Raw genomic sequence first — 22,389 nt, 5'->3', positions numbered from 1 at the left:
CACCATAAATGACAAAATAATTTATTGTATACCTAAAATTAATACATTAGGTTAGGTTAGGTTAGGTTAGGTTAGGTTAGGTTAGGTTAGGTTAGGTTAGGAAAAGCTTCGTTCATAAGCGGGTGTACCCACAAAAGCCTCACCAAGTGTCAAGGGAATTTTTGCCTCAAGTGTATCAGTAAACATGAAAAACACTTGTGTATTTTGTTCGGTTCAACCACACGCTAAAAGAAAGTCATGTGGAGGCTTGTTCATTCGATCGTGGACACAAGATCTGAAGTCCAAGGCAAAGAAGAACAGACCAAACTCATTACTTACGAGGATCGAGCCTGTTTATTATTATATGCAAAAATTTTCACATAATTAGAGTACTTGCAACATTTTCCACTTATTGAGAGTACTTGAAGCCTATAGTGTGTGTGTGGAGCCTGTGAGGTATATAGAATCTAATTTACCCATCACCGTTGTTGGCTGGGAAGGAAGAGGTTATGCTCTCTCTCTCTCTCTCTCTCTCTCTCTCTCACACACACACACACACACACACACACCCACACACACACCCTCACACACACCATGCCAATACACCTTTCCAGAATTGTGAAAGGTGCAAGTCATCAGGTTCAGGTAACCCCCCCGGGAGACCTACAGGTAAGTCGTGGCGTCATAACCTGGAATGACCTCGTAAATAAGGAAGTGTGGCAGTGTATCACCAGACGACGTGGGTCAGCTTAGGTCAGGCTACTGTGGCAAGGTTCTTTGGGTCGACACATTTTATGGCACGGGTGAACCTTTTGAGTAATGGTCAGTGTCAAGACGGAACACACACACGTCTGGTTGGGAGATTCTGGATTTGTTTCTCGGTGTTATTTTGAGACATTCTTCTTGACTTCAGATAGAAGATTTTTATTTTTAATTTTTTTTATTACTTTATTATTATTATTATTTTTTTTTTTCAATAATATTTTAATGATACTGGCTATTTTTTAACCGAAATGAAAGATATTAGTTTCATTTTTAGTATGAAAAGAAAATTGCCTGTTTGTATTTCGTAAAGATGGAAAATTCTATCATTTTAATCGTAATGGAATATTTTTCTTTCATTTAGTATAATTTCTATTAACAAATGGTAAATGCTATATGAGATTTATTTTACCTGAAGTCTATATCACGTGCTGACATTTAATTGAAAAGAGAAATGCTCGTTAAGTGAACATAAAAGGAAATGGTATTAATTTTAATTGAATTTTTATGTTTCTCTTTTTTTTAGTGAAAGGAAATGGCCGTTTTGTAAAATGGAAGATGTTCCTCTATTTCAAAATCAATGTAAAATATTAGTCTTTATTTTATTACAATGGTTTCCATAATTAAAGGGGAAAATGTTGACTAGAGTCGATAATGTTAAGTTTTCCTCAAGTGAAATATAAAAATGGTCGTCTTATATTTTATTGTAATATAAAATGTTTCTTTCTTGACCTGGAATGATAAGTTGTTTTGTTTTCTTTGTAAATGAAATAATAAATGGTAGTATTTTCTAACACACTTCTACTGATTTTAGAGAACTGAAATGGGAAATGAGTTTTATGGTGTAATGGAAAATACTAGTTCTCTTATATAAAAAGTCTATTGTTTTTTTAATGAAATGGCAAATGCTGTACTATTCTTTTACCTGAAACAGAAAATTCTAATTTTCTGAAGTGAAATGGAAATCGCTTTCTTTTTGTACTGAAATGTAAAAATGTTCGTTTATTTTAGTTTTTTCTGGAAGTGCGAAGCTGTGGATAAACCTTTATAATACAATATATAAAACATAAGCTGAATGATGTAACAAGCGTCTAATTTCATCTCACAAAATTATTCGATACGACATTAATACAGACAACCTTTATGGCCATTTGTTTAATAATTAACGTGAGCCCAAGTTTACACGCCATGGAAGGTGTGTTGACATAATTATTATCGTTCACACTTCAAACACAAAGGGGAAAGGAGTGTGTGGTTGGTAGCCATTGTCTCATTGGGGGAAGGAGTGTGTGGTTGGTAGCCATTGTCTCATTGGGGGAAGGAGTGTGTGGTTGGTAGCCATTGTCTCATTGGGGGAAGGAGTGTGTGGTTGGTAGCCATTGTCTCATTGGGGGAAGGAGTGTGTGGTTGGTAGCCATTGTCTCATTGGGGGAAGGAGTGTGTGGTTGGTAGCCATTGTCTCATTGGGGAAGGGTGGTGGTTGGTAGCCATTGTCTCATTGGGGGAAGGAGTGTGTGGTTGGTAGCCCTGCCTCACTGCATAAGTCACAGTTGATTTACCGGAGCATTGTTTGTTTACATTTTGAGGCCACAGGAGGGTAGTGTTTTTGGAGAGGGAGGCTGGAGGTAGGGTAGAAGCAGCAGGAGGAGAGGAAAGGTGGAGAGGGGCATAGAGGGTAAGAGCAGAACCGGGAGTGGGGAGAGAGGGGTAGGGGGGATAAGCAGCAGGAGGAGGAGGAGGGGAAGGGGGTGGGGGAGATATACATACAACAGTGTAATATCATCATTCAAAAGGACAAAGCGACATGATATAACAGCTCACTTACACACGGGATTATAAATTTGAATACAAATTTTTGTTATGTATGGTTCTGTTCACCACTCACCAGACACGAGCAATTAGAGGAATTTATTAGATTTTCAGCATTAAATAAAATAAAAAATTCTGGGTATTTAGCTTCTAAGAAGTAACAGTGAGAGAAGAGTTGATGGTAAATTCCTGAAGTTTTAATTAATTTTTAAATGAAGGGAATTTTTTTACAAACATCATCTCAATTTTTAAGGTTTCAGAATCGTTTAAGATCCCCTCAACTCATCCTATCACTCATTTGTTTATCTTCCACTCATCCTATCACTCGTTGTTCATCTTCCACTTATCCTATCACTCAATTGTTCATCTTCCACTCATCCTATCACTCGTTGTTCATCTTCCACTTATCCTATCACTCAATTGTTCATCTTCCACTCATCCTATCACGCGTTGTTCATCTTCCACTTATCCTATCACTCGTTGTTCATCTTCCACTCATCCTATCACTCGTTGTTCATCTTCCACTCATCCTATCACTCGTTGTTCATCTTCCACTCATCCTATCACTCGTTGTTCATCTTCCACTCATCCTATCACTCATTTGTTCATGTTCCACTCATCCTATCATCAATTGTACCACAGTTTCCCTCTGTCTTCATCTTTCATACGTTTTTTGTTTATTTTCATCTTATTTCCCATTTTCTTTGCGTCTCTATTAACAAACTTCTGTTGTCTCGCCATGGGATTACTCACCATTGCCCCTGACCCCTACGACAACACTGTGCCACATTCTGTTGCTGCTACAGTCTTTATTTTTTTTCCCTCAGTTGGTTCGACGAAAATAAAATTCTATTCCAAAATGAAATAACTCTTGTGTTTCCGGGCAAAATTTCGTTCCATTTTCCAGAATTCAAGTCCATTCATTTCAGTTCAAACAACACTAGGTCGCCTACGGGGGAATCTAATGAACCAAACTGCCCACTGCTTGGGGCCAATTTAATGAACGAAACTAGTCTTTGGTTTGGACCAAAATCAAATCGTCTCTGATGAAAGAAAACGAAATAAAAAATAATAAAAATAGAGATAGAAATTGAATTAGTGGTGTGAATTGGTCTGTGGCTTAAACGAACACAACCCGAGTCTTACACACACACACAAAGAGGACAATTTTTCAGGGTAGGTGAGTTGATAATTACGTCTACAGTGTTATGATTTTTGCTTTCTTTCCTGTTTTTATTTTCCTTGATCTTAAACACGGAACAAAGTCAAAGCTTAAAAAAAAATCCCTTATACACGAATAAAAATCCATACACATTGCGATATACAAAAAAAAATAGAATAATCCCAGGTTCTCGAATACAATACATAGACATTATTGTATAAACACAGATTTACCAATTGTCTAAAAACACATTCCTCTATTTTCGTGTAGCAGACAATAAGGTAGCTTGACACTCCCCCCCACCCCCTCCACTTCCCTCTTCCTCCCTCTCCCGCTTCTTTCCCCTATCCTCCCCGCCCCTTCACCTGCCCTCAATCCCTCTCTTTCCACCCACCCCCTTCACCCTCTGCCCCACTCCCTTCCCTCCCCCTCCACGTAATTTTAAACACGTTGAGTATGGTAATTGCTATAATGTTAGAATTGATCCCTGAAGCTCAACAGCGACCGGCCTGAGTGCTGCTTCCTGTACCGTTTCCTCTACTTCCTCTATTATCTCAGTTAATTCACGTTACATCAGACACAACAAAAATACCTGACCTATAGGCCAGGTTAAAAAAAAATAACCCGGATATATGAAACATCCAGGTTTAAAATATACCTAAAAGGGATAATCAATATGGATTCCTATAGGCTATATGATATACTAGATCCCCTAAAAAAAATATATTTTCTTTTAAAGGGAAAAAAATATATATTTGCATTTTGAACAGACTTTTGTGTGTACTCAGGTTTATTTAAAAATGGAAAATAATTAGTACTAGTTGTAAAAAAAAAAAATGTCCCTGTTGAGTGTAATTTCCATAACTGCCGTACTAGTGAGTAATTATTATGAATTTTATGTATATTTCTTGTATAACCTCTTTAATTACTGCCTGTTTATGTATTATTTGTAATTGAAGTTTATATAGTATAAATAGTCTGTATATGTATCAATATGTATCACGTATGTCATGTGAATAGGCTGTTATGTATAGTTTGTTTATGTATCGTGTATAGGAGGATAAGCAGGAGGAGGAGAAGAGGGAGGAGAAAGAGAGGAAGGGAGAGGAAAGGAGGAAGGAGGAGAGGCATGAGGAGGAGGAGGAAGAGGGGGAAAAGAAGAAGAAGAAGAAGGAGTAGGAGGAGAAGAAGAAGAAAGAGGAGAAGAGAAGAAGGAGCAAAGTAGAAGGAGGAAGAAAGAAGACACCATTGATACTTAGGAAAGACATCTGTGAAGGTTGAGACAATAGGCCGAGTTGTACACCGCCAGTGATCAACACGAAACAAAATCAAGTTTCCGACAACAATTGGATCATTACTGTTTTAATCTGAGTTCCAGCGTTAGACTTTTATATTTGACGTGATTTAAATAATATAAACTAATCCAGGCTCATGAATATAACATAAAATCAAATAGAATTGTTGTATTAGTAATCTATTCCTTACTAGTTGTTGTCCCGTGAATGAAGTGGTAGTGTTCCTGCCTAAAGATCTTGTATATTATGATGCACGGAGAACAAATATATAATATGCAAATCATCAGAGTATTCTCAGATTGACTTGATGAGCTTAACATTATAATCTTTGGACGAAGGACTGAGAGAAAATAATAATTACAAAAATATGACCCAACTTCAGTCGTCATTACCTCACACAGAACGACCTAGCGTGTCATATATTCCTAATAATTTCCCTAACTTATACAATTTCCACTCAATTCCCCCCCCATCTATCGACATTTCCGCTATATTAATCATTCTACATTTTCCAATCTGTCAGTCAGTAACTTGGTCTCTGGAGGCGTGTTGTCAACCATTGCTCAAACTCTTAAAGAAGGCAATACCATCTAATCAGTTGACATTATCAGTATATTCCAATCGCCAAATAATTCTGATAATATTTTCCCCACTAATTATTTTCTGAAGTGGTTGGAATCCGGTAAATCAGGAAATGTAAGTGATATCCGGTTTTGTGACGGCGTGTCCAAACCATGTCGGAGTGTCATTAAGAGCTGTCAGCCCCGTGTTTGTCCGTCTGTCTTAATACTGAGTGACTACAGTTTTCGACAATTTTCCACAGTTATTCTGATGGATTCATGGAAGGTTTATGGTGATCTAATGTACATATATTGGAGAAAAAAATAGGTAAATATTGGGTAAATAAAGAGAGAGAGCTGTATCACACACATACACATACACCAAGTCCAGAACAGAGATATCCGGTTTAAAAACATTCGCAGATAATACATAATAATATATAATAAAAATATTAATATATATTGCCTTAATACCACATGGATAGAACAAGTCACTTTCTCTGCCAACTCGACCATTAGGTAAATTACAGAAAAAAAATAATTAATTGGTATTTTTTATATACATTTGTCTAACTAAACTATATCTGAAGTTGTCAAAGTAATCCCAAATGTGTTGAGATAAATTTATAATCAGTGGCTGATGTTAATGAAGGTGACAAATTTATACAGAATTATATATACCTCATTAATCAAATTCACCCTTAATGATATAGGTAATTATGTTTCATTAACCCACTACATAATTACCTATATACATCATTGGATATATACTTTCTGATTCTATATCGTTATATCATTAGCTCTATGCTTCATCAACAAGATACATCGTCAGTTATATACATCATTGATTAAATATATTGTTGACTAAATACATTAATTAGTTGAGTGAGGGGACAGGAAAGGGTGTAGGACCATCCACAAGGCTATCCGCACCTCCCTACCAAATTTCAGCTCTCTGTGTTCAAAAAGTGTGTGTGTGTGTGTGTGTGTGTGTGTGTGTCACTCTCGTCTGCTCTCTCTCTCTCCTTTTGCACTGGTAAATTCCTCACTCAATATTTCTTACTGTGAACGAGTCACCTTCAAAGTGGCCAATATCAGAGTCAGTCATTCCTCGTCACTGATATCGGTAATTGGTTCCGTCATTACGGTATGAAGACCCACAGAAAAAAATAAATAAAATAACAGTAATGTATACACTATAATATAAACACCATAACTTGAATATGTGTTATATTCACACACACACACACACACACACACACACACACACACACACACACACACACACGTCGTCAATAAGTTTTTTTTTTACCTTTTTATAATATTGATTGTATGTACATAATGACAGATTTTCCCAAACATTATATTACCATCCTCTCATAAGCTGCAACTGAGAACACTGAATGAAATAACACCGGACAGTTGTTCAAACACACCATTTCCTCTATTGATGTGAAACAATTCTAACTGACGGAGTGGGTTTTAATTTAATGCCAATAGATAGGAGAGGAAATTATGGCTTACGGTATAGTTTATTTACAAAGAGAGGGTGAATGAGTATTTGTGCATAAGCTGTCCGACACATATTCGTGTTCCAGTTTACCATCGTTGCCAGAATGAAGGTGAAACTGGAAAATTAAGCCAACGCTGCCTACTCTGTCTGTCTGTTTGTCTGTCTGTCTGTCTGTCTGATTATACTGATTGCTTTTATAATATTCATTCGAGTATAAAAACAATATTTAACCAAAAATCGCTTTAATAAAACAAAACAATGTATTCCTCACAGTATAAAATAAAGACAATATTTACTGCATACACCAATTATTTAAAGACAACACAACAAATAGTATTGAACCTTGAGGCCAGAATCCATCAGTATATTAATTTGTTTTTTAATTTACCTGTATCATAAACTATACTTGCAGCGAGACATACATGATAACACGATAACCTGAATAAATCGTGTCTGAAGGTATAGAAATGATTCCACTTTGACGCCTCTTGCCATCAACCAAGTCAGCCAAGAGAGAAATTATTCAGGTAGGGAATGCACCGTGGTCTGTGCTGATCAATAGCCGCCCCAACCACAACTAATGCTTTCCGCCAATATATCTCTCTCTCTCCCTTGGTGGGATGGAAAAAAAAAGAAAACCTCCTTTACATACGTTTCAGAGCGCCCAGAGGGTAAATTATTGCCACTGTAGGAGAGGTGACCATTTCATTTTGTGAGGTAGTGGTCGAGGAATAGAAATCCTCTCGTACCGGGGTGTAGGAAGGTAGTTTCTATAGCGAATTCGGAGATGAAGTTTTACTGTTACAGAAGCTTTGAAGAAATGTGTGTTAGTTTATAGGATGTTGAGCTTATAGACTACGTATGTGGATATCTTGGTTAATTAGACTGGTGAATTATGGTTGAGAGTAGAATTTATCTAAGGGAGTATTTGGTGCGTTATAGATATACAGTATATCAGAGTAAGGTACAGTAAATCAAATATAAAAGTCGTCATATATCAAGGTATAGCATTCCCTCAGGTCAATAACCTTCCTGGTGTAATATATGAGTCAGACATAGTGTACTGTACTACCTTTCATTGTGTATGTTCGGGTGTTCAGATGTGTAAGAATACGGTAACTTTTATTTATCCGGAGAGTGAATATGATATGGTGTGTGTGTGTGTGTGTGTGTGTTAGTCAATGTGACAAATCATGTAATCTGTAAAATACTCGTGAAAATGTTCCGTTTCATGTTCACGCAATGCCGCCTCAAGAAACATACAGTGATGTATTCAGCCATAACTTGTACTCGTGACAAAAAAAGTCTCAAGCACGTCCACGGCGGTGTACCTGAGCTGCCACAAGTATCAGCGTCGGTCATCATGATAAAGAAGAGCCTCACCCAAAGATATTAACTTAACCTCACGAGTAGGTGGCCGGTGCTTTGTCTATCCCGTGAAGGTGATATATTTATCTCTATCTCGCTAAAATATTACCTGTACATAAAGCAACTTGACTAGCGAAATTCAGGTTCCATAAGGAAACGGAAATGTATTAGTCAGCACCTCTAGTACAGCAGATAGTAAGAAATTAACACATATTTAACACAGCAAACATTTATTTGAACAAAATGATGGTAGTTCGCGATAAATAATACAATTAATCAAAGTTGACGGGTGTCTAGATTTGTGACATAGTGAAGTTGACACATTGACTAGTGATATTAAAAGGTTTCTTCTCAATACGCTTAATTTTGGAACTTTTTTAGTAATATTTTGCTCTGACGCGATGAAGTCACTTGTATCCTTTATGCTATATAACTAACATAACTCATCTGAAATATTTGCCAAAAATCTCACCTTTTTTTTTGTATGGGTTAGAATTTTTTTTATACCTATATATTAGTCTAAAATTTACTTAATAAAGTTACAGTAAATTAAATCCGAAGTCAAGTTTTTAAAATCAATATTCTCTCAGAAGACTTTAGATATATTTGAGCGCCACTAGAGAACTGCGGCTGAGTCTACCGGTGAGGTGTTTTATTCTTAGTTAAAAAGAAAACAGCTTTCACACTGTGTACCGCCAACTGTATATTGGAAATGGTTAGGTCACAAAATGGGCTTCGGAACTCTCCCACGCAAAAGGCTTAAGGCTTCACGAGTCTACACACTAACGAAGAGAACGCCCCCATTTTTATTTTACTGAATTTATTGCAAACTCTGGATACTGCTGACCATTCTCTCAAAAAACGTAAGATTGAACATGAAAAATAACAACATAATCCCGTCACCTCGTTCAACATAGGAAACAACGATAATAAAAAAACAAAATATAGAACGTCACATACGGTACACCCTTGAAGCCGTATTTTTATGTAAACGAACGGCATTGTCCTAGTCATTGTGGAAGTATGGACTGGAAACCATATAACTACAAGTAAAAATTCAGATGAAATTTTACAAAAGAACTTTAGTGACAAAGCGTGAATGGCAGAAAATTCGTTTGTCATATCTGATTTTTTTTCCCCGTGAGAAAATAGCAGCGCCATTTATGAAATCTGACAAGTGTTCATAACTCAACACTTTAGATCCGTTGACTTGTTCATCTACAATGAGTCTCATGTGCTCTACTGACAGCTTATCGTGTTATTATTTGCTACACACACACACTGGTTCATTGTACCATTGTATCTCTGGATTAACAGAAATTTGAGTTATTGAATCAAAATAACTCTTGTACGCAAAACATCAGCTGTGGAAGAGATGATCAAGTTCATCGTCTTTGCTCAGATAAATCACAGCGTTATGACCTACCGTTTATACAGTATAATCCATCGTTTTATATAGTAGGTTGACCACCGAACTCTGTAAAGTTTGTTATTTTTTCTAACATTTTTTTTTACAACGTGGTCCCTCTAAACAGCAACTCATTACACTTTTTCCATTAGTGACGTCCAGAGATGACCCAACGCATTAGGCACACTCGTTTACTGCTATCATAACAATACGGATCTGAGTCGGTATGTTTCATCACAACAAGAGAGAGAGAGAGAGAGAGAGAATACCGATGCTTTTGAGGATACACTCGTTGAATTTCCCAGCACGTAGTACATATTCTGTCGGCTCAGTAATCACCTGTACAGTTTGCAATGCATTCTATCCGCCCAACCCTATACAGTTCTACGTCCCGTTTTATGCAATTGTCATGTGGTTCTGTATTCAGTAAACGAAACCAGGTCATTGGAAAGAGTACCTGACTTTGAGTGCATGATATTTTATTTTGTATAAATATTTGTATAAGTTTGCTGAGATGGTTGACAATCTGAGTGTTCAGAATGTTACTGGCAGGAATGTTTATTAGGATAATGTGATGGTGCTAATTATATGGTAAATTATATCTTAACTTGACCTATGATGTTTAACCTTGTGTATAATCACTTTAATAAACACTCTTTCGCTGGGATTTTTAAAAATTTGTGTTCTGATGTTAGGTTAGGTTAGGTTAGGAGCTTTTGAAGACCTTCGTTGTACCTGATAGATGAAGACGCTTATGAAATGAATCAACATTATGCTTTACCTGTAAATGTAATTGGAAAACATTAAATAAACACTTTCTTGTGTCCTAGATCTTCAGTACTTTACACACTTCAATTGATATTACATAATTTATTTCAGTGTTACACAAAAGGAACATTTTTAATTGCATGACTCCTTTGTTCTTCCATCAAATTAACGGAGATACATCGAAGAAATATATGATACTGAATTAGTTTATGATCACTATTATACTTTTAGAAAATTTCAATTTTCTCTTTGGTTGTCTGTATAGCTTCAAATTTGTTTTTGGACATTTGTAAATATATGAAAATAACACACACTCATGTTAACTTTCTTCTTTAATACAAAAATACATAAACATGTAACATAAAAGATCATTTACACAAAACCACATTTTTTTTACATGTATTTTTTTTCACCAGAGATTCCTATATACATTTACAGTAAACAGTATATATTTTTTTCCTTAACCCCGTGATACACTGAGGTGGAGCCCAGCTGAGGTACCTTGGGTTAGGTTTTGCTATAGCACCTGTTTTGGTAACTTTGATCCATCATACATCATATATGATTCACTTAACTAAACATAAACTATGAAGGAACAGTTTTGAGGAGAATAGAACGTTCAGACATAATAACATTTTCAAAACAGTAAAAGATGGTATATGCCAGAACGACGAATTTACAATATGCCTGCCAGGATTTTACTCGTTGCTAACTGTTTAACTCGTTGCTTCACTCTCTTGTGTCTGACAGTGATGGAAAGGCAATTTGTCGAGACATTGAACCACCCTAATGATACCCGCTTGGTTCATTTATTCACCATTTGATGTCAGACTGCCTGAAGATAATTTATATCTCTCGTGAACAGAACAGCAAGAAAGGATAAAGATGTATTAAATGTATGTAAAATGTAGCTATTATTATTACTGATACGAAACCCGAGTAGATTGTGAAGGTATGAAGTGAGATTTATTAATTTGCTTAAAAGAGAATCAAAACACATGACTTGCCATCACTGTAGATGAACCAAGGGCTATCAAACGAGTAGACTGTATAAATAAAATGAACTAATCTACAGTAACGTTATCCATTTAGACAAAGCCATATACCTGCAAACTTATCCCCGTCGTAATATTTTACTGTATAATCCAATTGGTTATTATGCTGAAACGTAACCATCGAAGTATGATAATTAATAGGAAGAAATATCATGTTATAATACTTGGAAGGTTGTAGAGATAAGCATTAATATGTTAACCACCTTGCATATCTGTTTTATGGAACCTACAATGATAAGCAGTTAACCATTTAAATGTTGATGATAAGTATTAATTAAATACTATAAACACAAGCCTCCTATATCTATAACATTAATTCTTGCTATATACATATTCTATACCTGTTGGGAATTAATATGATTTTTAATAAGAATCTGTAATGTTAGTTAAGATGATAATTGGAAGATTAATTATTATAGATTTGGTTAAATCTAGTGAAGCCAAATGATGCTTAGAATCGGTTCAGTCATCAGGACCTTTTCACTGGTGGTGTTGAGTGCGGTGATATGAGTGGAACCCTGAAGCCTTAACCAAATAAATGATCCATATACAGGAGCTTTATAATGATGAGTATTAATTCATGAAGCCTTATAATTAGGAACATTGATACATAGAGTGAAGCCATGTGGCCAAGAAGTGGTCTCTTCACAGGAGCCTTATAAAGATGAGTATTATTATTGTCGTTTGATAGTCTTATAAAGATGAATATTGATCCATTTTGTGAAGAATAATGACAAGGAATAATGATACCTTAAAGGTGTAATCATAAATGTGGATCTGTTTCAGGAGCCTTGTGGTGATGAATATTGATCCATTTTTTAGCCTTATGATGATGATTATTGATCCATTTCCCGGAGCCTTATGACGATGAATATTGATCAACTTCCCGGAGCCTTATGATGATGTATATTGATCCATTTCCTGGAGCCTTATGATGATGATTATTGATCCACTTCCCGGAGCCTTATGACGATGTATATTGATCCATTTCCTGGAGCCTTATGATGATGATTATTGATCCACTTCCCGGAGCCTTATGATGATGATTATTGATCCACTTCCCGGAGCCTTATGATTATGATAATTGATCCATTTCCCGGAGCCTTATGTAGATGTATATTGATCCATTTCCCGGAGCCTTATGATGATGATTATTGATCCACTTCCTGGAGCCTTATGATTATGATAATTGATCCATTTCCCGGAGCCTTATGTAGATGTATATTGATCCATTTCACGGAGCCTTATGATGATGAAGATTGATTCATTTTAGAGCCTTACAATGTTGATTATTGATCCACTTCCCGGAGCCTTTGATGGTGAATATTGATTAATTTTGGAGCCTAATGATGATGAATATTGATCCATTTTTGGAGCCTTATGATAATATATATTGATCCATTTCCTGGAGCCTTATGATGATGATTATTGATCCATTTTTGGAGATTTATGATGATGAATATTGATCCATATATTGAAGCCTTATGATGATGATTAATGATCCATTTCCCGGAGCCTTATGATGATTAATATTGATCCATATATTGAAGCCTTATGATGATGATTATTGATCCATTCCCGGAGCCTTATGATGATGAATATTGATCCATATATTGAAGCCTTATGATGATGAATATTGATCCATTTCCCGGAGCCTTATGATAGTGAATATTGATCCAAATCCCGGAGCCTTATGATAATGAATATTGATCCATTTCCCGAAGCCGTATGATGATTAATATTGATCCATATATTGAAGCCTTATGATGACGAATATTGATCCATTTCCTGGAGCCTTATGATGATGATTATTGATCCACTTCCCGGAGCCTTATGATGATGATTATTGATCCACTTCCCGGAGCCTTATGATGATGATTATTGATCCATTTTTGGAGCCTTATGATGATGATTATTGATCCACTTCCCGGAGCCTTATGATGATGATTATTGATCCACTTCCCGGAGCCTTATGATGAGTAATATTGATCCATATATAGAAGCCATATGATGATGAATATTGAGCCATTCCCTGAAGCCTTATGATGATTAATATTGATCCATTTTGAAGCCTTATGATGATGAATATTGATCCATTTCCCGGAGACTTGTGATGATGACTATTGATCCATTTTTGGAGCCTTATGATGATGATTATTGATCCACTTCCCGGAGCCTTATGATAATGAATATTGATCCATTTCCCGAAGCTTTTGATGATGATTATTGATCCATTTCCCGAAGCCTTATGATGATGATTATTGATCCACTTCCCGGAGCCTTATGATGATGAATATTGATCCACTTCCCGGAGCCTTATGATAATGAATATTGATCCATTTCCCGGAGCCTTATGATAATGAATATTGATCCATTTCCTGAGCCTATGATAATGAACATTGATCCGCTTCCCGGAGCTGATGATGAATATTGATCCACTTCCCGGAGCCTTATGATGATGATTATTGATCCACTTCCCGGAGCCTTATGATGATGATTATTGATCCACTTCCCGGATTAAAGAATATTGATCCAATTCCCGGAGCCTTATGATAATGAATATTGATCCACTTCCCGGAGCCTTTGATGATGATTATTGATCCACTTCCCGGAGCCTTATGATAATGAATATTGATCCATTTCCCGAAGCCTTTGATTATGATTATTGATCCACTTCCCGGAGCCTTTAGATGATGATTATTGATCCACTTCCCAGAGCCTTATGATGATGAATATTGATCCATTTCCCGAAGCCTTTGATGATGATTATTGATCCACTTCCCGGAGCCTTATGATAATGAATATTGATCCATTTCCCGAAGCCTTTGATGATGATTATTGATCCACTTCCCGGAGCCTTATGATGATGATTATTGATCCACTTCCCAGAGCCTTATGATGATGAATATTGATCCATTTCCGAAGCCTTGATGATGATTATTGATCCAATTATGCTATGATAATGAATATTGATCCATTTCCGAAGCCTTTGATGATGATTATTGATCCACGGAGCCTTTATGATGATGATTATTGATCCACCCGGAGCCTTATGATAATGAATATTGATCCACTTCCCGGAGCCTTGATGATGATTATTGATCCACTTCCTGGAGCCTTATGATCCATTTTGATCCATTTCGAAGCCTTTGATGATGATTATTGATCCATTTCCCGGAGCCTTATGATGATGATTATTGATCCACTTCCCAGAGCCTTATGATAATGAATATTGATCCATTTCCCGAAGCCTTTGATGATGATTATTGATCCATTTCCCGGAGCCTTATGATGAATATTGATCCATATATTGAAGCCTCATGATGATGATTATTGATCCACTTCCCGGAGCCTTATGATGATGAATATTGATCCATATATTGAAGCCTTATGATGATGAATATTTATCCATTTCCCGGAGCCTTATGATGATGATTATTGATCCATTTCCCGGAGCCTTATGATGATGAATATTGATCCATATATTGAAGCCTTATGATGATGATTATTGATCCATTCCCGGAGCCTTATGTTGATGAATATTGATCCATATATTGAAGCCTTATGATGATGAATATTGATCCATTTTCTGGAGCCTTATGATAATGAATATTGATCCATATATTGAAGCCTTATGATGATGATTATTGATCCACTTCCCGGAGCCTTATGATGATGAATATTGATCCATTTCCCAGAGCCTTATGATGATGAATATTGATCCATATATTGAAGCCTTATGGTGATGATTATTGATCCATTTCCCGGAGCCTTATGATGATGAATATTGATCCATATATTGAAGCCTTATGATGACGATTATTGATCCACACCCCGGAACCTTATGATGATGAATATTGATCCATATGCCGACGCTCTTATGATGAATATTGATCCATATATTGAAGCCTTATGATGATGAATATTGATCCATTTCCCGGAGCCTTATGATGATAAATATTGATCCATATTTCGGAGCCTTATGATGAAGAATATTGATCTATTTCCCGGAGCCTTATGAAGATGAATATTGATCCTTTTCCCAGAGCCTAAAGATGATGAGTATTGATCCATTATGTGGAGCCTGATGATGATCCTCATTAGTAGACTCATATTGACGATGAATATTGTAGACTCCTCTACACTCTTGTATCAGGCATGGTGAGAAACATTCATTACCTGATATCACTAAACATCAGATAAGAGTAGCGACGTGGGTCCACATTCTCAACATTCTTTACAATGCTTAAGTAACTCGAAAGCATTATACCAGCAGACCTTAGCTTTTATGTTGCTATGAGAGGTTAAAATGATCCACACTAAGTATTCATGTGGAAAGGCTTCGCTAAACTCAATGTAGGTGGGATGTTCAGTAGCCTTGTTGGTCGTCGGATTTGCAGCGCGTCTTGGTGATTTCTTGAGCATTGAGAACGTCCATTTGTAGTGGATGTTGTTGTCGAGACGAGGAGATATGGAAACCCTTATACATTCTATTCGTATAAATAGATTTCTGAGGGTTCATCTATAGTGTCTCTGATAATGTCCTCAACTGTATATTATTTGCCAGGTGAACTATTTTATTCTGATATGCTTATAGTTGATATGGCAATAGAGTGTTTGCCATCATTCAGTGACTGTCAACGATACTTATAAAGGAATTGTGGTTTGGTGGAGAGTTTTATCTGAAGTATATAAACTACTACGATTTGAGTAGTGATATACAGACGAGCCATCATATATCATAATATAGTTCGACACATTTAAGGTCCTTTCCTGTTATTTTTTTTTCTTGTTTCTTGTTTTTGGGTATTTTTTCTTCATGAAAGGACATAAATTTGTTCATTTTGTAGGTATCTTGGTTATTCCCTACAGCGAAGAGTCATATCATCTGGTACCATGGAAGGCAAGTCATATAGCAGACTACATCACACACACACACTTGTAGTCTTGGCATCTTTTAGGTAAGGTTGGTGATGATAGCAATAACCTTCACTTATCCACAATGCCAGAGTGTCAGCTATGCCTGGTACTGCTGGGGGGTGAGCCACACGCCACCTCTGCAAGCAAAAATAAAAGAAATTAGTATATATGTCTATTATAGTATGTGTGGATCTGTTTATCGTCTGTCAGTTTATTTTGTGTGTGTGTGTGTGTGTGTGTGTGTGTGTGTGTGTATGTGTGTGTGTGTGTGTGTGTGTGTGTGTTGACTGTCTAGGCACAAAAGTGAGTGAGGGTGATGACTGAGAAAAGAAACGGAGGATAACAATGCCAGATAAAGATGCTGAACAAGGATATGTTATAAACCTTAAGTTAAAACTGGATATATTTCACAAAGATGTTAAGTTGAGATGCAAAGTGTGACAGAGAGAGAGAGAGAGAGAGAGAGAGAGAGAGAGAGAGAGAGAGAGAGAGAGAGAGAGAGAGATAAGTGTCTAATTTGTGATGACAACTGTTCGTAGATTGTATACGTGATATCCCACACTTATATGCCACTCCTCCCCTTCAACAACGTAGGACCAATGACAACGCCATGATAAGAACACAAACACAGGATTGGTTGCTGGTGTGAGAGCAACACATACCATTGGTCGACAAAGTTTCAGATTGACCTTGATTTCTCCCGTCATATCGCCGCCTCGGGGACTTATAAACGGCAGGTGGAATGACTGAAATAGCCAGCTCGGGGTGAACCAAACATCAAGGATCATACACTATGGACCCGTCAGCACCGTGGCCATGGGTGATCATATCTTTACCAGTGGAGGAGGAGGAGACGACCGATACCTGAACATGAACAGGAGAGGTAAGGCTTTCGTCTCTGTTTATGATATACACTGCTTGGAATTTTTCACATAAGGTGTTTCTGTGAAGTTAGATACGAGTAAATATGCTGTTAATTTCTATTCATCTTTCACAATATGATCAGTATACTTCAGGTAGTTCTAAATGTGTTAAACTGTCTGTGGTTTCGGCAGAATAAGGATGGTTTGGCCCGAGGAGGAAGAACTGCTGCAGAGGTTATGTGATCAGCTAAGACGCTTGACGTTTTACTGGCGGTCTCTCAACATTACCTAGCCTGCCTTAACATCACTCAGCGGGCTTCAACATCACCTAGCGGTTCTCAACATCACCTAGCTTGCTTTAACATCACTCAGCGGGCATCAACATCACCTAGCGGTCTTCAACATCACCTAGCAATCCTTAACATCACCAAGCCTCTCTTAACACCACCTAAAGTGCCTCGATCCTGTACCCCTCATGTCCTATCTAGTCACCTCCAACATGCAGCACATCTAAACAACTAAAAAAAATAATCTTATAACTCCTCAAAAATTTGTTTCCATCGATTTGATCTTTTCTGAACTATTTTTTCCCCAACTAAAGTAACTCTGATGTTTTATTTATAGTTAGCCAAGGTTTATATTTTTTGTCTTACTTGAAGATAAATATTATGTAGGTATCTTATTATAAGAGCATTACAATATAGTCTTGCTTCTCTGGCTGGTTCATGATACTACTATGTTATTTAGTTCATCTGTAGTTTTAAGATTCCCAGTGTTACATTTGAGCCCACTAGCTTGATTGTCTTTCTCGAATAATACTTTTCTACACGGGAAGTTTATATACTTTTTATAGACTTTTTTTATCAGTATATGCAGTACAAACAAGTACTTCATATAGCAATACTTTGATCCATTTATTTGTGGAGCCTGAAGGAATAATCGTTTATCATTTTCTTATATCGTGAATTACCTTTTTTTATATTAATTGAAATATAATAATAACTATATTTCTCTGTAGTATTAAGTGTGTAGTGATCAGTGTCATTGATCACTGTAGGTTATTATGATCATTCCCATTAGTGACTATAACAACATGCTATTATTGGGAAATATAAATTTTCACTAATTTACCGCAGTAATTCAGATAGATGGCTATAATGCTAATCAAGTCGATACAATTTTCTTAATAATTTTTCTCTATTTAGTATTATGAATATGATGTAATTAATGATTTTTGATTGTATGATGTATTAATTGTTAGTATATAATGATCGTTTGTAGCTGAGTTTGTAGCATTATCCTGTGTTACAAATATTAATAATTTGATCCATGTATTTATGGAGCCTGAAAAAGGTTAGAATTCGAATAGACTTTTTTTGTTAACGATTTCATATTTATATACTGGGTGTCCATAAACGATCACCCTAAAAAGGTATGCTCTCATGTTTTTAGCAGGGTAATCATTTATGGACACCCTGTATTTCTAGTCATTGAATAATTTATATTTTTTGTACTGATGACAATAAAAATATACATGAAATTGATTTTTTTGTCTTTTTTAATATTCCATGAAAAATATTCTTGTTTAATCTTATATACTTAGTGGTACACATAGTAAGTTGTATACATGAAGCACTAGGCAACATAGGTGAATCATGGGACAAAAACCACAACTACTTAGTCTCATTACCGACTACAAAAGGGAACTATGGCATTTAATTTTCACCTTAAAATTGACAAATTAAAAAAAAAGTCGAAATTACTTACACATCACCCTCATTATAACTAACCTAACCTGATCAAACCTATATATTTCATAAGTAATATAACCAATACAGAATATAAGTTTCCCCTCATCATCAAATCGCTATAAATTCGCCAAATCTCTTAAAGTAGAGAGTTATTGCACGATATATTTCTAGCACCTGAACGCTAGCCTCACTTTATGACAGCTTCATCAGTAAGCTGCCAGTTACCCCCAAGAAGGTAGGTCTAGCAGCTGTCTCATGCTCCTGATGTACAGGTATTGAAAAATCTGTTTTCTGTGTATATATATATGGATGAAATAAATGCCTGAAGCGATTTATACCGAAGGAAAGGAACAAGTTGGCTCATTTATATATATACACAGATAGTTTTTTTAATATATAATGTTTTTCTCTACACTAGAAAATATTGCATAGATTTGAATATTTTAATTTGGAAACGGCTCTTATATTATTGTTTTTATCATAGTTTATTCAGATTTAACAAAGATATATAAAGTAGTAACTAGAAGATGAAGAAAAAAATAACACACACACATATGTAAGAGTGTCCTTAGTATGTGTGTCATGATAACCTCAACAGTACAGTACTAAGAAGATAACAAGATAACAGGTCAGATAAGGAGCGTCTTGACACAGTTGTCTTGGTTTCGTTACTGAGAATACTTATACATGTAGGTGTTTCTAAGATGAGGAGTAGTTTCAAGTTTTTTCTTACAATGCAACACCTTAAAGAATATATATTTTCTGAGAGATTTACATGAAATACACAATAGTGGATAAAGTGATATAGAGTATAATGCAGACTACAGTTGACTCTTGTTGTGAAAAGTTAATTGAGTTAGATACTTTCTGTTGTAGAGTTATAATGTCTTCATTTATGTAATGCATAGGGCGAGCGTAACTTATGGCTAACCACATGATATAATGAAATAGTAACTTAAATCTATTGTTATAATGATTGTAGAAATATGTTAATTCCTTCATTATAGGGACTCTACTTTAAGGATTATATTTGGTTAACGCCAGATGATTTTATTCAGCTCAGAGGCGACAGTACACAAGGGGTTTGTTAGCTATCAGATTATGTCCACTAATAAGACTTAAGAGACTTAAATGGATAAATAAATGACAAGACTTAGTGTTGTGTTAGATTTTAAAAGGATAAATTGAGTTAACCAAGTTTCCTAACTCAATATATGTGTGTGTGTACATCTGAGCTGGACAAGACTGGTGGAACAACTGTATAAGCCAGACCAGCCGGTGGTTTTATTTTTTATGGATTTGGTCAGGATGGCTCGTTAAATTATTCCATAAATAATTTTAATAAAACAGAAATTGACTTCATTTCCTGTTTCAACTCTAAAGCTATTTTGTCTCGGTGTTATTTTTTCCTCAGTATTTTGGAAGAGCTGGAGCTTAAGGGGGAAATATTATTATTTTTAGAGGTTCATGTGAATGTTTAAGTCATTACAACATCTATGGTATAATGAGATGTGTTGTTACAGAAGCAGTGATATATGCGACTGTTTAATTATTTGGAAATGCATTAGACGATGCACGTAATTAAATAGGTTAAATTTTTTAACAAAAATTAAGCGTTTTTTTAAGGTATTGCTAAAGGTCATCTCCTTAATTAAAAAAATAAATATGGGGGAGGGAATTTTAGACTTTACTTTTGAAATATTTATTCTCTATGTAATGTAGACTATCATTCAGGAAGATTTTATTGACTTAAAACAGTTTCATTAATCTGAGAATTTCTGATACTAATTAAAACATGTTGACTCTCTGATATGATAACCATTATATATTTTATTTCATACCAACATTAATAGAAATCAAAGCCTATGGCAGATGTATATAGCATAAACATATATATATATAAAACTATATTTCCAAAAAACAACATTTTCAATTTCACAGAACGATAAGCGAAACTGAATGCCAGTCACAAATCTGAATAATTATCCATCGCACGCACACTACCCGGCAGGACGCTAAATGGTAATATTGTGCCAATAAAGCTATCGAGTATCACAGTGAGTTATCTGTGTGTAGTGTTACATTACATGTCACTACGCATAAACAAATGGCTCTTGTTTCAACATTTATGCGTTTTGGAATTCAAAGGGTTAATTCACGTATCATAATTACAACACAGGTATTTTGAGCACTAATTGCTATAATAAACGCAAAAGCAAATTACCGGAGTGAATTTGACCTGGCATTTTGCAGATATGCCTGAAGTGCCAAAGTGCATGTGTACTGATACGTGGTGATACAAGAGCAGGTATGCCCCCACACGATGAAGGAGGGGCATCAGTTTCTCTGCTTCAGGTAGATATTAATTCCCTCCGTTTAAATCACCCGGGGCCGCTTCTTACCTGGACTTTGATCCATAGTTGTAGCCCCAGTGACGTCAGTGAGCCAGGAGAGGCCGCCTTCTGATGACTTATCAGCCTCCCTGGTGCTCCGTCACCTGCGCTCACTGCCAGTATCCACGTGAACACATTATTTTATAAACCTCTCACAGGTGGCCGTGTGCAGACGCTTGCTCTGTCGTGCGCAGAGGCAGGTGCCGCGTGCAGAGGGCGGCCACTGATAATTGTAGATAATGTGTTGACTCTGTGGCGACGCATTACTCCTTGACCTCTGACCGTGTCTCCTCATGATAACCGATGAAGAAACCCTGGTGGAGAGCGCCGGCAGATAGCAGGAATAATTTAATGATTATCTAGAACACTCCAATGAAGCCCTTGAAGTTATCAGTACTGTTGCTACGGTACGTGACTCTAATGTTATATAGTCAGTACAATATATCACTATATGAACCTATATTACTGTACTGATTGTATTAAACTGGTGCCTCTGGTATGTGACACTGTCGTAGTATTTGATGGGATTTGTCTGCACTGAAAATTAAGAAAAACCTGAAGGGGGATTTTTCTGACGTTCTTGACTATAACTACCGTGTGTACTGTATATTATGGTCCTCTTACAGTCGCTAGTGATGTCGATCCACAGTTTCCTAATAGTTTAACATTTTAGCGATTGTTATTATTATTATTACATATTTCTCCGCTGGAATAACTAAGACCTCAAAGCAATTATTGTAAACTAAAGAAAGTAATTAAGCAATACCGTAATTATTAAACGTC

General features: G+C 36.1%; 2 long non-coding RNA genes across 2 annotated transcripts; one reads left to right on the top strand and one right to left on the bottom strand.

Moving 5' to 3' along the window:
* Window positions 1-15,063: 15,063 nt before the first annotated feature.
* Window positions 15,064-21,770, bottom strand: LOC121875054. Its single transcript, XR_006090546.1, has 2 exons — window positions 21,616-21,770; window positions 15,064-16,736 (listed from the first exon to the last, which is right to left on the bottom strand). It is a non-coding gene; the product is annotated as an uncharacterized LOC121875054 (long non-coding RNA).
* Window positions 17,342-18,297, top strand: LOC121875055. Its single transcript, XR_006090547.1, has 2 exons — window positions 17,342-17,482; window positions 17,655-18,297. It is a non-coding gene; the product is annotated as an uncharacterized LOC121875055 (long non-coding RNA).
* Window positions 21,771-22,389: the final 619 nt, after the last annotated feature.

This window comes from Homarus americanus, unplaced genomic scaffold, assembly GCF_018991925.1.
Source record: "Homarus americanus isolate GMGI-L3 unplaced genomic scaffold, GMGI_Hamer_2.0 scaffold60615, whole genome shotgun sequence".
Lineage (NCBI taxonomy): Eukaryota > Metazoa > Arthropoda > Malacostraca > Decapoda > Nephropidae > Homarus > Homarus americanus.
This window is presented reverse-complemented; position numbering and strand designations above follow the sequence as displayed.